Source organism: Anolis carolinensis, chromosome 3 (assembly GCF_035594765.1).
Source record: "Anolis carolinensis isolate JA03-04 chromosome 3, rAnoCar3.1.pri, whole genome shotgun sequence".
Taxonomy (NCBI): domain Eukaryota; kingdom Metazoa; phylum Chordata; class Lepidosauria; order Squamata; family Dactyloidae; genus Anolis; species Anolis carolinensis.
The window spans coordinates 251,534,320-251,539,815 of NC_085843.1; the positions used below are offsets into that span (position 1 = coordinate 251,534,320).

Sequence of the window (5,496 nt, forward strand, 5' to 3'; positions counted from 1 at the left end):
TGGTTGCATTGGTATAACAACTCACCATCAGTCACCACTGCAGGATATTTTCTGTTCCCTTAAAAGAGTTAACTCTATGATTCTATGGGAAGATGTCTGTGGATTTATCAACTATGGAACTAGATCTAAGAAGCATGTTGACCTATCTACAAACGATACATCTCGAGGAAGAAGATTGACAAAGTTGGATAATATGTGGTTTACAAAACTTATGAGTTCAATATTGTTCAATGTAATATTTTAGTAAAGAAATGTACAGGCAGTCCCTGAGCTACAAACACATGACTTACATACAACTCCTAGTTATGAACAGGTAGGACAACAAGAAGTGAGAGAAATCTATCCCAAGGAAGGAAAATCCATTCTTGAAAGCAATCATGGGGGAAAAGTGTCTCAACTGAAGCTTTATCATCAATCTTTATTTCCACAACAACCCAAAATTTTCAAAATCCAATTGTCACAGGGTTAGAAATCTTTTGAACAGAGACACAAACCGCAAAACAAACATTACAGGAGTCTTGACCCTTCTCTGTGCTATACAAAGCTTAGATAGGGTTGTTGTATGTCTTTCAGGCTGTGTGGCCATGTTCCAGAAGTATTCTCTCCTGACGTTTCGCCCACATCTATGGCAGGCATCCTCAGAGGTTGTGAGGATAAACTAAGTAAGATGGGAACCAACACTCTGAGGGCAGAGGACAGCTAATGACTGAACAAAGGATGCCTCCAGGCAAGAGACAAAACCTTTCCAATGCTAATTAGGGTGATTAACTGAAACATTAATACTGGCTTCCCAGTGACAAAGGACTCTTGCCACACCCTGGACTCTACACAGATATATATTCTTTCCTTTCCTTACTTAGTTTATCCATACCTCACTACCTCTGAGGATGCCTGTCATAGATGTGGGCGAAACGTCAGGAGAGAATACTTCTGAAACATGGCCACACAGCCCGAAAGACATACAACAACCCTGTGATCCCGGCCATGAAAGCCTTCGACAACACAAAGCTTAGATAGTTAATTATGTGATAGATAGATAGATAGATAGATAGATAGATAGATAGATAGATAGATAGATAGTTGACTGGAGTTACACTTTAAATGCACCTGTTCCTACTTCCATAACAACTCAACTTAAGAACAAACCTACAGAATCTATCTTGTTTGTAACCTGCTGATTGTCTGTAATAGGTGTCTCCTTAGGTCAGTGGTTCTCAACCTGTGGTTCCCCAGATGTTTTGGCCTTCACCTCCTAGAAATCCTAACAGCTGGTAAACTGGCTGGGATTTCTGGGACTTATAGTCCAAAACACCTGGGGACCCAGAGGTTGAGAACCACTGCCTTGGGTTAGAATAATAGCCTAGTAGAAAAGCCTTTTCTATGGTTCTTTGTGCAGCTGACTAAATGTACAAAACAAAACTCTTTTGGTTTCTATAGATTTGCTTCCCAACACCCAAACAAAATAGCAACAGAATACATGATTGCTGAAGAGAAGGCAACAGGATATCCAGGGAGCAGAATATGCATTACATCATCCTAGATGAATACAGAGTGGTTCCTCACCATTTGCTGCTAAGATCTCTTTTATTCTTTGGATTATCTATCTTTGCTCTGGGATCTCTCAGATGCTTGTCAGCCTCACTTAATTTTAGATCTGTGTTTGTTTGTAAAGTTAAGGTTTGGGGTGTGGGTGCCCTTTCAACAGGAGTTATTTCTTAAATGTAGGTCAATGCAGTAAAGAAGTTAAACATGCAGACTTTGCTGACATTATAGCTTTGCTTTTCAAAAAGCACTTAATGCTTCTCTTTTCTTTTTTAGGACACCAATTTGCTGACTTTTGATTGATGCTGGGTGATGTATTTTTCTGACCAGCTCATCAGAGACATTACAAGTGATGTATGGAACTATGTTTATATTTGGCATTAAATATACCCTTAAATAGGATATGTTGTAATTTTACATTGCATTTTGAAGGAGCTTTCAGCACTATCAGGCACTCCCAGGCTAGAAGCAGCTCAGCAGCACTGCATTTTTAATCAAATATAACTCTGAGGCCACTGCCACAAAATTGCAACCAAAATGTTTGGGTACTGTTATGTATCTAAGGAAACAAATCTGAACTTCTATAATTATCTTATTCACTTGTTTGCAACAATAGCCTTTCCAACAAGAATTCCGGAAAAAATACTGTATTGCATGTATTTGTTCCTTTCTTTTTTAAAAAATATATAGATAAAATTGCATTCTTCCCTGATTAATGCAGAAGATAGCTCACTCTTTCTTATGAACAAAATATTGCTATGATTTTTCCAGATTCCCTCTCATGGAAGAAAGCAATATGCTGGCCTACCAGCCTCATATCGTTTTAACAGTGCAGCTATTAGACATTAAATGAAGTCAATTTGAGATTAGACTCACTTCAAAGGAGGGCATATTTAGATTAAATGTATTTAGGAGAGAGTAAAAGACTTCAGATAATCGTTTGAGGTTAAATCCAAATGAACCTTACTAAGGGCAAACCCACTAAATGTGTTGGAGCTTGTTAGTTAAGGCGAACACAAATCCCACTGATTTAAATGGGTTTACTCTAAGCAATACTAGCACTGGATTTAGCCCTATGAGAAATTTATTAAAATTGAAAATAGCCGAGTTTAGCAATATAGCAAGTTATTTGGGAAGAGTAGGCTTTTCTAGGTTTACCCTCAATTGAAGTCTTCAGATAACAACAACAACAACAACGACACTTCATTAATATTCCGCCCTATCTCCGCAAGGGAACTCAGGGCGGGTCACAGTATACCTACATGGCAAACATTCAATGCCTTTTGGACAGATAGACAGAACAGACAGAAAGGAGGTATGTTGTGTCGAGGTCCAGCTTCGGTGCCTTGGAGGTTGTGCTCAGATTCAGCCACAGGAGATGCTATTGCTCCATTCTCAATGACAAAGAGCCATTCTTCCTTCTTCCTTTTAGTCACTGGCATTTCTGGTCTTTTTCTTTTTTTTATGGTGTCGTAAAATACCTCTCCCGCTTAATTAGCGGTACCTAATTTCTCTACTTACAGCTCTAAGCTGTTTTCGAACTGCATAGATAAACAGTGAGCTGGGCTTGACAGTCGGGTGTTCATCCTGACCAGGCTTTCAGTTGGTAGATCTTATTACTGCTGGTGATTTACCAGTTGTGCTAAAGCCCAGCCCAAATAGCAAATCCCAATCCTAAAAATACCCCTCCTGTTTCCTGGAAATAAAACTGTGATAATAAAATAATAAACACCTTATACTCTAGTCCTTTCAGGACACCCCATAAATACTATCTTGAAATTACCACTTCACTCTATCTAATGAATAGCACTGGCAGAGTGTCCCCATAGCATCTTCAAATCTAATTTATTGTAGTGTGTTCTTTCATCAAGTTCATCTGATTTGTAAAAACACATACAATGATGAAACCGCCATAACTTTGGTCATCATGGCTGAAAGCAGCACTAGTATTGGTTCAATGAAGTTTCACTTTATTTTCTAAGAAGAATTTTTTGCAATCTATGTGATCAGTTCAAAGAGATGTACACGCTAAGTACCTCAAACCTTTCAGCCTCCTGGTGGAAGCCAGGAGTTCATATTTTAAAGTACCTGCTGATATCAGCAGAATGGTGCTGAAGATGTGCAATCAGTTATTGATCAAGGCGAGAATCAGAAGAGATTAAGTTCTTTATTTGTTAAGGGAGCCTAATCTCAATATGATTTCACTTAGCATCAGGAGATGCCTTTCTCTTCTGTTTTTGCTGACATTTTTAATTATTAGTGAGTGACATGTCTACAGTAAAGATGCATCCAGGCTAAGTGGTTTTCCTGACTGGACACATTGTCAATGCCCCACTCACCCTTACCTTCTGTAACCTTCAGACAGATTATAGGAATTCTCCTTTACTGCTGGTCATTGACCAAAATTATATATAATATGTAACAACAAAAAAAATCTGTCCTTGATTTGAAAGTGTTTAATAGTGTGATACTTACTTTGAAAGTAGTTATATTCCAGAAACTTTGTTTTTGTGGCTGCCACAAACTACTGCATTTGTGAAGTAGGCATTTAGAGGCTTCATCCAGTTCGCCAGGCTATAGTGTTGGATATTTGATGACTGATTGTTATTGGTTGCTTTACATTTGCTTGTGCACCAGCTGTGCCCATACCTTGGGAAGCCGGACTTGGCCACGGTGGTCCACACTCTGGTTACATCCTGCATGGACTACTGCAGTGCTCTCTACGTGGGGTTGCCTTTGAAGATGGCCCGGAAGCTTCAACTCCTGCAACGAGTGGCAGCCAGATTAATAACTGGAGCAGCATACAGGGAGCGTACCACCCCCCTGCTAAGCCAGCTCCACTGGCTGCCAATATGCTACCGAGCCCAATTCAAAGTGCTGGTTTTGACCTATAAAGCCCTAAACGGTTCTGGTCCAAACTACTTGTCCAAACGTATCTCCTCCCATGAACCAACTAGGGTGTTAAGATCATCTGGAGAGGCCCTGCTCTCAGTCCCACCTGCCTCGCAGGCGTGGCTGGTGGGAACGAGGGACAGGGCCTTCTCGGTGGTGGCTCCCCAGCTGTGGAATGTCCTCCCCAATAATGTTCAACAAGCTCCAACTCTCCTAGGCTTCAGGAAAGCTGTGAAGACATGCTTAGAAACAAACAAATTTTGGAAAGAAGTGCATGAAGAATCACAAAAAAAAATTGGGAAATTTTTTTCCGATGAAGCCAGAATTTTATCTTCTAGGCCTAACAGAAAGTATAAAAACCTTCAATGAGAATGATGACATTATTTTACCTTTATATCAACAGCTGCAAGGATAACCTTTGCTCGATATTGGAAATTGGATAAAATACCAACAAAAGGCCTCTGGCTAGAAAAGCTAGATGAAATCTATGACATGGACAGACTTACATATTTGATGAAAGAGAGCAGAGGCAAACCAATAGGACTGATTGGAAAAAATATGAAGAATACAGAAAATTAGAAATGGATTGAAAGGAACAAAAAGGGGAAACTGGCAAACTGAAATTATGATGGTGACCAATAAACAAGAAAAGACAAAAATTTCCAAATATAACCAGGAAAAGTAGAAAACGGAAGACCAAATCAAACTCTACCCTCATTACCCTTCCCTAACTAATTTTCCTTCTAAATCTTTTTTTTCTTTTCTCCCTTTCCCTTTTCTTTTTCTTTTTTCCTTTGCCCACTCCTGTCCCCCTTCCTCCCTTTTTTCCCCTTTCTTTCCTCCCATTTCCCACTTTTACCCACCCATGTTTTTGTCACGACCCAGGCTGCAGAGCACCAATAACCATTCACCGAGGCCAGAATCTATCTAATATCTTTATTGAAGGAGTATATAAGGTTAATAAAAACAAGTGTAGAAAATAGTCCAGAATTAGACCTTTCAGGAAAGGTCAGAATTAGTCCAAAAAAGCAATGTCAAATAAGAAATATTAAGGTCCAAAGT

The 5,496-nt window shown here is 39.4% G+C and overlaps 1 long non-coding RNA gene across 1 annotated transcript; it reads left to right on the forward strand.

Moving 5' to 3' along the window:
• Positions 1–653: 653 nt before the first annotated feature.
• On the forward strand, positions 654–4,806 carry LOC134297845 (uncharacterized). The gene is made up of 2 exons (XR_010004724.1): positions 654–1,025; positions 1,057–4,806. It is a non-coding gene; the product is annotated as an uncharacterized LOC134297845 (long non-coding RNA).
• Positions 4,807–5,496: the final 690 nt, after the last annotated feature.